This window comes from Lycium barbarum, chromosome 5 (assembly GCF_019175385.1).
Source record: "Lycium barbarum isolate Lr01 chromosome 5, ASM1917538v2, whole genome shotgun sequence".
Classification (NCBI taxonomy): Eukaryota; Viridiplantae; Streptophyta; class Magnoliopsida; order Solanales; family Solanaceae; genus Lycium; species Lycium barbarum.
This window is the reverse complement of record NC_083341.1, coordinates 6754818-6768107: the sequence shown is the minus strand read 5'-3', so window position 1 is coordinate 6768107 and position 13290 is coordinate 6754818. Positions and strand designations below refer to the sequence as shown.

The 13290-nt window shown below is 32.5% G+C and overlaps 1 long non-coding RNA gene and 1 pseudogene across 1 annotated transcript; one reads left to right on the top strand and one right to left on the bottom strand.

Moving 5' to 3' along the window:
• Positions 1-6039: 6039 nt before the first annotated feature.
• On the top strand, positions 6040-11330 carry LOC132639139 (S-adenosyl-L-methionine:benzoic acid/salicylic acid carboxyl methyltransferase 3-like; annotated as a pseudogene).
• LOC132642243 (uncharacterized) lies at positions 7493-8876 on the bottom strand. Its single transcript, XR_009583073.1, has 2 exons — positions 8449-8876; positions 7493-7782 (listed from the first exon to the last, which is right to left on the bottom strand). It is a non-coding gene; the product is annotated as an uncharacterized LOC132642243 (long non-coding RNA).
• Positions 11331-13290: the final 1960 nt, after the last annotated feature.

Genomic DNA, 13290 nt, shown 5'->3' with positions numbered 1-13290 from the left:
TTGCCGATAATGGCAAAAATGGAGGTGTACGTATGTATGCTTTCAATTGAATATCAATCCATACATTGAAACAAGAAAAGTATTCAAAGGGAAAACGAAAAGAGAGAGTTAAATATTATGCCCCCGTTCTGATTTGAGTGTTTAAGTTTGACTTGGCATACAACTTAAAAAAGAAAAAGAGACTTTTGAATCTTGTGATACTAAAATTAAAAATGTGCGTAGTATACTAAAATGTTATTTAAATTTTGTGATTTTAAATTTGCCATGTATGATGTTTGAATTGTTAACTTATTAAATATAAAAAGAAATATTTTTTTTGAAACAGACCAAAAGAAAAAGTAAGATACTTAAATTGAAACGGAGGGAGTACTGGTAGTTACTCCTAATTAATATCGTAGATGGTTTTCTGTATTGATTTAATCCTTTAGGTAGTTACTCCTAATTAATATCGTGATCGAATAATATTATATGATTATTTTATGCTGCAGGGATCAATAAAAGAAGAGAAAAGTAAATTCATTTAATATTCCTCTATACAACCCATCTCCTGCGGAAGTAACATGTATATATAGTTGAGAAAGAGGGATCTTTCACCATTGATGTCTTGGAAACTTCAGAAATGCGTAGGAATTCATCTGATGATGAGAAGTACAATATGTCGCCACAAATACAAAGAGATAATTGACAGTGATAGCATGGCGAAAGAGAAGAATATGTTCGTAAATATGCCTGTATCCCTGGCCAAAACAAACTAGGACATGCAATATATATATATATATATATATATATATATGTCATGTGTGTGTGTGTTCCCCTTTGTTATTTCCTACGTTTGAAATTTCAGTTGTTTGTCATGTAATTGTTGGAAAAAATATACTGTAATTTTTATATATATCCCAAAAAGAATAAGTTATAACATATTGTTTATTCTCTACTATATTAAAAGCCACTTTTACCATAGTACTCGATCGGTTCAAAAAGGATGTCCACTTAGCCTTTATTTTTTGGTTAAAAAAGAGTATCCACTTACCAAATTAAGAAAAATTTAACTTTATTTTTCAGATTTGCCCTTATTACGTGTTAAGTGATCAAATCCAAATAGGGAAAATAACAGTCGCATGTCTATTTGGAGAAACTATTTACCCAAAATGGCTCATATTTATAATATTACCCGAAATGACCCTTTTAAACATTATTATTCACTTATACACAATGTTTATACATTGTTTACAGTAAGTGCATAATGTTATATCTCGTGTGTATAAACGTTGTTGGAAAAAAAAAGATTGGCTATGCAGATGTAAGTTGAAATATGGCTACGTGAATGTAATATTTTATGCTGAATTATATATTATTTAAATTATCCTATCTTAATACCTATTTAATTAGAAGTAATTTAATTAAATTATCTGTTTTTGCTTAGAAATTAGTATTTCCTTAACGGGTGACAAATGACTAGGCAGACAATACTTTTTGAACCGGTGGGAGTAATATATTTTTAATGTCACTTATGCATTTGTAATAGATCTTTGATTAACCGTTGAATAGCTTTTATGGCTTTTATTATTCTTTAATACCAGGACGTTCCTCTTCCTATCTGTACTTTAGCCTCTGCCAGTTTTATCGCTTATATGATTTCCTTTCGCTTCACTTTTAGATAAGTGAAAAAATATCATGACAAATTCTTTGTCTCATATTACGTTACGTTGAGTTCTCTTTCCTATTGAATCTTTGTTGCTTCTTCTCCTAGTTTATATTTGAAAAACTTAACTATTGAATTCTGAGGATATATTTTTATAGGTGAAATATCCTTAAGATAGTATCCTTGAGACACCTCAAGCTACGAGAATTCTAACTTTTTTCCGTAAGATTTTTCAATAATAATAATAATAACATCTAGCCTTATCTTTTTAGAGATTATGATAATGAATAAATGAAATGAAATGTTTGTGATTAAGGATCAATTCTTTCTATTTTATTTTCTTTTCAATGAAAATCTACGATATACAACCTAAGTACTGACCTTTCCTGTCAAAGCTATCATAAAAAAATATGACTTTTAATATTCTTTTGTGCTTTTATTATTGCCTGTGATTCCATGGTTGGCAAAAGTACACATTTTAAACCCAAATTAAACCATAAGACACATGGAAGCAGATTTAAAAAATCTCTTAATAACTACTATTATATAAATTAAGAGTTAATTTCTCAAATGATCATGAAATTTGTAGAAAAGTCTCACTAAAGTAACTTTTGAATTTTTTTGGACAATAAGATCATCAAACTATATCTTTATTTCCAAAAAAGTAAAACAATCTATTTTTGGACATAAGACCCCTTAACTTATTTTTAAATCATAATACCCATTTGAATATTTCTATTTTATTTTCAAAATATGAAAATATTAATTCGAACAAAAATTAAAACATTGCAAAACTGTGTCTAAATTAGACAATAAAAAGACACAGTTGAATGATAGTAGAGTTGAGCACAGTGGTTAACTATATGTTTTTTGACTGAATGTAAATAATTTTCCCTGGTATATGAAAAAAATTATTATCAAAAAAATTAGTTACTATTTCTATTTTCTTGGATATGAACTTGTGATATTTGATATTAGGGAAAAGGGCCTGATTTACCCCTCTACTATCGGAAATAGTCCACATTTACCCCCGTTATACTTTCGGTGCAAATTTACCCCTACCGTTACCTAAGTAGCAATATTTGCCCCCATTTGGATGGCAGTCCACCGTGGCAATTAAACTTCCACGTGGCCTAACATTTAGATGAGGTGGCATGGCACCTCACGACCCTCTCCCATCTCCATTTCTTTCTCTACCTCCAACCAAAGCCACCTCCAACCACCATTGAAGCCACACAATTTTTACAAATCAGATTCAAGTAACCACACCACCAACCACCCTCAAACACTTGAAGACCGCCGCAACCACACCACCAAAACAACCTTAACTCTAGCGAACCCATCTCCACAACCACCACACGCCACTGCCCCGTCCTCTCTCTCTCACCTTTTCGATACACCATAGCACCACCCCAAGACAACCAAACAACCTTTTCCCCCTTTCTCCTTCATCTCAACCCAAATGAAAAGAACCCATTACCAATCAAAATCTCTACCCTGTCATACCATTTCCCCTCTCAAACCCTAACTCAATCTTCCCACCGCCGCCCTCAAATTCATTCGAAATAACCCTCTTATTTTCAAAACTTTCAAGCATTCAATACCCAAATATTGTTTTTTTACACAATGATGAAACCCTTTTTCTTAATCTTTCACATCATCGTAAAGATTTAGCAAAAAGATTAGCAATAATGTTAATGCTAACAAGAGTTAAAAGACATTCTTTTATGTTATTGAAAGATTTAAAGTTTTTATCTAAAAGAATCTTCATATTTGTCAAATGGGTTTTAAGAATTTTAATGGTTGTGAGGTTTTTGGGTTGGAGTTAGATAAATGGACAGTATCTGGGTAAAGTGATAGTAGTGGCGGTTATGGTGATTCCTGTGAGATGGGTTAGTGAAATAGAAGATATAATTGTTGGACGAGATGGTGGTGGGGTGTGGCTTTAATGGTGGTTGGAGGTGGCTTTGGTTGGAGGTAGAAGAAAGAAATGGAGAGGGAAGAGGGTAGTGAGGTGGCATGCCACCTTCAAATGTCGGGCCACGTGGAAGTTTAATTGCCACGGTGGACTGCCATCCAAACGGGGGCCAAATATTGCTACTTAGGTAACGGTAGGGGCAAATTTGCACCGTAACGGGGGATAAATGTGGACTATTTCCAATAGTAGAGGGGCAAATCAGGCCCTTTTCCCTTGATATTAATTAAGTTATATAAATAAGTGGATTACAATTAATATATACATTTTATATTTTTAGAAAGTAGTTATCCAACACGTTGTTTCCTTGAGAAAATTTATCCAAATGTTCTACATGCATCATCCATATATATAACGACTCTTGTGTTTCAATTATGTCCAAGCACTTCCATTCAGTAAAATCTTTAACTTCCGGTTTTGAGCAATAGGAAAATATCAAAATAGTTCAAAAGAAGTTGATATAACAAAGAAAACCTTATAGCATACTTATAGTTTGAACGATTATATTGTTTTATTCTTATAGCTTGAAAAAATACGTTAGAATATTTCAATTTTATTATTAAAATATAAAAAGATTAATTTAAACAAGAATTTCGGAGTATCGAAAAATTGTGCTTTGCAATGAATTTTATAATTTAAAAATGGGTTAAGGGGTCTTATGTCCAAAAATAGTTTGTTTTACTTTATTGGAAACAAGAACATAGTTTGATGACTTTATTGTCCAAAAAATTCAAAAGTTACTTTATCGAGACTTTTTTTACAAATTCAATGACTATTTAAGGAATTGAAAGGGATCCGGATTGACCGCCAAAGAGGATTTTACCCAAATATTCGATAACTTTTTTATCAAAATAAATTAAAAAAAAACGCAGAAAAGATGTTGAAATATGAGGATATATATAATATTCACACAAATAAAGAAATTAACCCCCACATGGAGGTTGCTGCTTTCCTGGCAACCTCCACGTATATAGAGACGAAAAATTACTTGGGAATTTAATCGTATATGGATATGTGTGTGATAAATGAATTCAATAAGCTGACTATCAGGGGTGTACAAACCAAATCGATAAACCGAGAAAAAAAGTTGAATAGTAGTTTGGTTTGATTTGATTTGGTGTTAAAAAAAAAATCCGACCACAATTGGTTTGGTTTTAACTAAAAAAGTCAAACCGAAGCAATCAACCCGACATTACATGTATTCAATTTTTAAAATATTTTATACATAAAAATATTTATTTGTAATGTAATTTATAAATATTTCTTAATTTTTTTTGTATTTTTTTTTTATCTATTATCATATTATTCAAGCTTGAACTTAAAATTTTGAATGTCAATGTTTTATATCCTATGGATGTTAATAACTCATATAAAATCCAAACCAAAACCAACACAACTAAAAGAAATTCAATTTACCACTAGGAATAACAATAATGTTGGATATCTATTCTTTAGTTTTGTATAATTGGTTTAGAGAGTGAAAATACATAACTTAAGTTTTTTTTCTTGTCATGTAATTAATACTTATTAGCCATACTTATTTTAGCATGACTTAGTATTTTTAGATTATTGTCATTTTCCTTATTGCTTATTAATTAGCAATATTTATTTTAACTGATTTTATTATCTTTTGTTGAATATTTTAATACAATGTCATCACTCTTCACATTTTGTATTATTTTCTTATGAAACACCTTAATTATATAGTTGTATCTTACTAGGACTAAAGAAATATTTGAAGTAAAAGTTATATGTTTTGTATCAAGACTATTCCGAAAAAAAACTCGAAAAACCCGAGAAAACCAAATAATCCGAAAAAACCCGAGGTTGAAAAACTCGAATTTTATTGGTTTGATTTGATGTATAAATTTAAAAACCCAACACAATCGGTTTAGTGTTTAAAAAATCTGAACCAACCCGATCCATGTGCACCGTACTGACTATTAAGGATCCTTCATGTGACGGATTTGCTGAGATCGTAAATAATCATTTATAAAAAGGGGGTTCGAATAGAATAAACCGATCATTTTGCTTGGTCAACTATTAAAACTTATAAGTATTAATTACTACTATTTCTTGTGTACCAGTTTACGTGAAATCACAGTTCAAATTTTGAAAGTCAAACAAATCTTTTTTTAACGTATTTTTTTTATATATCTTTTGAATATTTTAAATTATCAATTAGTATGATGTATAATATTTTTTAAATATTTAAATTTTATTAGAAAAAACTTAAAGATTCCATCCGAATTCACGGTCAAAATTAAAAGGTTTGATTCTCAAAATTTGAACAGTGTCACATAATTGAAATCTGAGGAAATACTATATATATATATATATATATATATAGTGATCCCCCCGTTGAAACATCGCTAAGCCGAAAGTAGTGCATAACGTACGTAAACACAGAAAAGAATCAAAGATGGAAATTGCTAAAGTTCTTCACATGAATGGAGGAACCGGAGATGATAGCTATGCAAAAAATTCTCTGCTTCAGGTATCATCACACATCTTTTTCATTTTTCTATATATAAACAACAATTTTCTCTTGAGTTCAACTTATAATACATATTGATAATTTTATGCTCAAAGATTTTTAACATGTTGTAATCCAGAGACGGATACGGGATTTGGTTTTATAGGTTATTATAGCAATTTCAAATTAATATACAATAATAACTGGATTCATAGTCAAATATGTGTAGTGAATGTATTAATATATATACATGATTTGCACGAATGCTATTGAGCTTCATAAGCTACAAGTTAGATTCTACTCTGCTTATAACAGTTAACTTGATTTACTTAAACCGAATTGCCGGTTCCAGTTTTTCATAGGTTACAAGTTAAGTTTGCCTCTGCTTATAACAATTAACTTGCTTAGCTTTTTGAATTGCTAATTCCATTATTTTTAATTGTTGGTTACAATTAATTTATCATTTAATTGAACTGATAGCATAAAAGTTCAAGGGCGAATGTAGTCGAGGATTACGAATTCATCCGAAGTTATTGTATTTGGCTCAAATTCTGTACATAACAACAACAACATATCCAGTGTAATAATCTTCGAACCTAGCTAGTAAATCAAATGAGTTATGTTACTTTAAACTCAAATACATAATGCTCAAATTCTAATTTGTCTCTGTAAAAATTCTTTTACATAGTAAATACAACATAAAAGTTAAACTCATTTCCTTTTGATTTACGTTGAATTATGTGCAGCAAAAGGTGATCCTCATGACAAAATAAAATAAAATAACAGATGAAGCTATATTTGCTCTCTACCACAACCTTTCACCAGAAACTATATGCATTGCAGACTTAGGTTGTTCCTCTGGACCTAACACTTTCTTGCCTGTCTCCCAACTCATTAAAACTATTCATGAAGAATGCATAAACAATGGCCAACAGTCGCCAGAATTTCATGTTTTCTTGAATGATCTTCCTGGCAATGATTTCAATACCATATTCCGATTGTTGCCCGCATCCACGAAGATTTGAAGAAACAAAATATGGGACAAGATGGACTTGGTCAACCAAAATGTTTTGTGACAGGAGTTGCTGGTTCATTTTATACTAGACTTTTTCCTTCCAAAAGGCTGCATTTTGTCCACTCCTCTTATAGTCTCCACTGGCTTTCTCAGGTATATTTTGATATATATCTCTAGGGGCGGAACCAGAACATTTGACAAGGGGGTTCAAGAAAATTAAAAAAATAAACACGCGAAGAAATCAAAACAAACACAATTCTCTATTAAAAGTGCAAGTATATTACTACAACTGTACACGACGAGGTTTCATTCCTTGAAATGTTTTTATAATAACATCATTATAGATCCTATTAAACACATCTTTTTCTACATAAGGCACCAAGCAACCACTAAAATAACTCTTATTCATTTGTTTTAGGATACTCTTTAAGCCGAGGTTGACAAGGACCTCTCCTAAGGTATTCTCTTCGAATGACATCACGATGATTTGGATGAAAGTCCAAGATTTGAGTTCTTTCACCCGGATCATGCTTTAAAGAATTCAAATCAAATTCCTGAGAAGAAAGCAATGGTACTTCTGAGTGGTTGACATTTTCTTCTAGATTAGGTTGATCATGAGAGTCCAAACTTGATTTTGGAACTTTGGTAAAATAATTCTTCACTGACTTTTGAGACTGAATTATAATAAAAAAATTAGTTAGAATTAAAGGCACAATGTCAATCTTAAAAGCCAATAAAATAAAGCCTATTTAAGGACATCTAACTGTGAGAATAAAAACTCAATCTTGTATATAGCAATACAGCAAAAAATAATCAGTAACCTTAAGCATATCCCATATTATAATATAGGATCATAACCTACTTTAACACTGATTTATGAGTATAAACATCAAAAGTTATCGAATCAAAGACTAAAGCCACAGGAAAACTGGAAGAACTATGTTCCTAGTGGTTCACTTGTTCAAAGTTTTGAGGAAAAATATTTGCTTAGGCTATAGATGATCCTATATTTAGAAAAACTCTACCAAATGTCTCAATAAGCAAGAAAACAACTTAACCACAAATTCACAATCCAGATTCCAGCACACATAAAAGGGAATTGATTACTAAATAAAAATCTACACTCTGATTCTTTTATTAGCTAAAAATAAATATCTAGAAGACCAATTTTGCAAACAAACAACATTTAAGAATTAAAACAATCAAGGCTTGGGGTTCATGGATGGAAAATGGGTCAGCTACCCATTTCACAAAATGGGTTGATTAACAACTAACAAGAAACAATAATGGGTTTATTGTGATTTTGAGTATGGTAAAAAAAAAAAAAAGAAAAAAAAAACCTTGGAATTGGAAGCCATGGGCGAAGGCAGCAACACAATTGAGTTGACAAAGAAGTGAAGAACAATGTTAACACTTTTGAAATTAGGGATTCTTTTATCCCCAATGGCTCACGTTTCTAGTTGTTTTTGCTGAACTTCATTTGGGCTGGATTTGTTCCGGCTATTCTTTTGCTTTTGTCTTGGTTTTTACTTTTGTTGACTATTATATTTTAATAATATCCCTCCACTAAGTTTCCTTTGTGGTTGCTTTAAAAAAAAAATAGAGTCCAACGACGTCGTTTTTGTTAATCTTTTTTTTTTTTTAAAAGGGACTGGATGAAAAATGTTAAAAAAGGTGTCATTGCCAAGAATCGAACCCGCGACCGCGGGCTCAATCACAGGCGCCTCATCCACTGATCCAGAATCTCCCTTTGGTAAGGGGATGCAAAAATAATATTTGTACATGAATAAAAAAATTCACCATATATATTTAGTGCAATTTTCCGACGAAGGGGGTTCGGTTGCCACCCCTCGCACCCCTGTAGCTCCGCCCATGTATATCTCATATAATTTTTTTCTTGTAAAACCATATCGTAACCAGAATTCATTAACCTGACTAATCCAAATTTACTCTATATAAATTTGAAATTACGGAATTCAGTTTACAAGATCTGCTCATGTTCTTTTCAACTGACTATTATATGTGGTTTTTTATGCTTTCTGTGAAGTTTATCTTATGGATAGTCACTCAGCTTTTACCTTATTGTATCAAAGTTACTAAAGTATTTTTCTAAATTTATTTTATGGATAAGATAAAGAAAAATAAAAAGAAAATGACTATCCATAAGTTAAATTGTTTTCGTTTATCTAAAAAGTTAATGATTTCACAAAATCTAAAAAAATAATAATATACAATAAGATCATATATATATATATATAAAGCTAACTCTACGTTTTGATTCACCTATGATAGGTGCCTAATGGAATAGAGAATAACAAGGGGGATATTTATGCAGCAACTACAAGCCCACCAAGCGCTCATAAAGCATATTATGAGCAATATGAAAGAGATTTTGTAACTTTTCTCATGTATCGCTCGGAAGAATTAGTGAAAGGTGGACGTATGATATTGACCATGCAGGGCAAAGAAAATGAAGATCATTTTAGCAAAGGGTGTCGCTACTTGTTGGAGCCTTTGGCCAGGGCCCTCAAAGAGCTAGTTGCAGGGGTAATATCAAATTGTTAAAATATACAGGCGATCGTGGACATAAAATAAAATTTTAACATAATTTGAATATATATTTAAAATACTATGAAAACATTATATCTTTTGCACTTTTCCCTCCGTTTTATTTTATATGGAACTGTTTGACTAATAATACGAAAGAAATAAAAACTTCTTAAACCTATAATTTAAATATGTTATGCATTTTTGTGGCTATATATAAAGTATGTCATTTATGGTAAAATACAAATTTTATAATTAGAGTGTTTTAAAGGGAAAATTACGCTCTAAGTCTACCGGAGAAAATATTTAGGCCACGTCGACCATATTTTGGGTCATACCCGATTTAGCCTATATTTGTGTATAAACACCTTTTATCTTGGTCTCTCCCGATAACCTCTGAACGCGTGGCCTCAGTTGGCTGAGTCTCCACCTATTCTTTCTATCTGGAATGTGCCACAGTTCAACCGTAGACATAGAGCATAATTTTTCCTTTTATGAACCCCTCTTCAGCTCCAACCTTAGCTAAACTTCTTAAGTTATGCATGAGCTCGACCATTTAATTAGCTTGGGAACATACAACCTGTATCCGAGTTATAGCAGGTATCTTTATGAGCTTATATATTACTTAATTATCTTCTAGGCTAATTAGTTTCCTCTCTTAAGTTTGTTATGAGCTTGAATAATCACAAAGCATTTACGAAGCTTTATAAATTATATACTCCTATTATTAGTATATAAAAGTTAAACTCAACTAAAATAGGGGAAATTTCATTTATACACAATTTATGGGTCAAAATTACATATTCATAGCCCATATTTTAAATTACAAACCTACCGTCCAACATTTTATGGCCCAACTTGAATATTCAACTTTATACACCTGGAGTAGACAATGTATCAACCTTGTATAAAAGTGTATAATAATGTATAAGAGGTGTTCATACACACTTTTACACTGGATATACATGATTATACAAATTTATACAAGAGGTGCATAACACTTTCAACTAGTATACAATATTATACAAACTCATACAAGAGGTGTTTATACATAATGTATAAGAGGTGTTTATACACATTTCTACACCATATAAAAGTGTATAATAATGTATAAAAATGTTTATACACATTTTAAACGTTTTTTTAAGCAACCAAATTTCGTGGGATACTTATTAACAATAAACAAAAGCAAAAACATAAAATTTAAACATAGGAATCCAACAGTGGTACCAAACTAAGAAAAAGTGGCTAAAGCATGTAAAAGAAAAAAAATTGGCTACAACGGGTAATTAATTTACCTAAAGTGATATGCAGTGATATTTTCCCAATAAAATAATGAATGCAGGGCTCGGTAGAAGAAGAGAAAGTGGATTCATTCAACATTCCTGGATACTGTCCATGTCCTGCAGAAGTGATTTAAATAGTTGAGAAGGAAGGATCTTTCACCGTTAGTTGCTCAGAACTCCATTTAGATGCTTCTGGTGAAATTATGGCACAATGTGTGAGAGCTTTTGCTGAACCTTTACTTGTCAGTCATTTTGGTGATGTTAATGAATTGATGGATAATGTGTTCCATAAGTGTAAAGAGATCTATGCCAATGGCATGACGAAAGAAGAGGCTATGTTCACAAATGTCATTGTCTGCTTGACCAAAACAATTAGGCAATCATCCTAGAATTATATGTCGGTAAGAACTTATCTGCATCAAATGTTTAGATCAAACCAATATATGCATGACATGTGTTTGATTATAGAGTTCTTTTACTTAACCATTATTGAGTAACATGTATTTTTCCTTCATTAAGTCACATAACCATATTGATAAGTTATATTGATTTGTGTGCTAGTGTTGTTGGGCCTCGTTGATCTTTTTCGAAGCACGTGGAGTTCTCAGTAGAAGTGAGCCATCCTCGGTTCGTGGTTAGTACAATACTCCCACCCACCAAGCTGCAAACATTTTGTCAGCCACCCAAGTAACTCTATTCGTCTTTATTTTAGTCTCCAACAGACCAACTAAATCCACATTTAAATCATCACAAAGGAACTTTACCTCCTATTTTGAGAGGCCATTTTGGCCTCTCACTAAGCCTGTCAATTGGATCGGGACGGGTAAACTCGGCCCACCATCGGCCTGGCACGGACCTGGCTAAGGGAGGTAATGGGCTGGGCTAGCCTGGTGGGATTTAGTAGGGCGCTGGGCCAGACAAGGTGGACAACCCGGTAGCCCGCCCATCAGTGAGCTAGGGTGATGGCCCACCAGGGCACCGGCCCGGCCCGACCCACTTGAATTTAAAAAAAAAAAGAAGCTAAAATTATCAACTAATAGCCAAATAAATCTTACGTCATATAATAATTATCAACTATTATGCAGAGCATATAGATTTGTAATACTACCGTTTGAAGTTTGATCTGTTGGAAGCTAGACCGCATTTACAACAACTAGCTTCTTTAATTGGACAACGACTAATTTTTTTTTTTTTAGTTTAGCAAACTTATCATTAGATGTAAATGTCTATTTTAGTATTAGATTTTTTTTATTACAGTATTAAAAACTAAAACTCGGCCCGGTCAACTAACTAAAACCCGGCCCGGTTAGCCCGCGGGGTACCCCTATCTGGGTAGGGGCTGGGCCGGACACCCCTTTCTCTCCCCAAGCCCGGCCCTTAACTGCGACTCGGCCCGACTCCACCCCTAGTGTGGGCCACGTTTAAACGGCTCGGCCCATTTGACAGGTTTACCTCTCACCTTTCAACATATGCATTAACCATCCCCATTTAGAACACTGCATATTTCTAAGCACTACTTATAACCGTCGAATCTCTGATATATTGTTTTTCAGAAAAGTTAGTTAAGATAATTTTTATCTTTTATTTTTCTCCTTTTTTGTTATCTTTCTCGTGTTGGTTTTTTTTCCCTTTTTGTTAGCAAAAACGATCATTAAAATAAGAAAAATTTATTTGTCATAGCTATCTCTAAGACTTATTTATGAATAATAACTACCTTATTTTTTATTTAATTTTTGTAACTTTATTTTTTCAAAATTACATTTCATAACTGGTCCAGTAACTTTTGAAATACATTTACCTCTTTATTCTCCCTCACTACACATTTAAGATTTATCATTTTCTCTAAACCCTAAAAAAAATTCTCTCTCCTCTTTCAGCCACCAACCAACAACAACCAGATCTCAGACGCGCCAACCAATAACCACAACCACCCCTTGACGTCGTGGACACAGTCGTCGCCAGATCTGGCGGACTGAATTTTTATTCGTCGATGCCTTTTGCCTATGTTTTCACCGGCGGTGACGGTGACGCGGCCAACCAATAACCTGCTGATAGGCTTCCTCTTCCATTATGAATAGATTCGTTAGAGTTGACATTTCTTTAACACCTAATCGATATTGGCAGATCTAATAGATTCATATGGAGTAATTTTTTATCATTTGAATTCACAATGAAATAGTTGGATATCTTAGGTAGGAAGTTTTGTCAGGAGCTTTGATATTTTCATATGAGCTCTTTCTGCATATTTTCCTTTCCCTATTTTTTCCGTTAATTGGTATAGGTTGGATGTGGTGGAGGTGAGGGCTATGAGCGAGCTGACAACATGGGAGGCAACAATAGACGAATGAA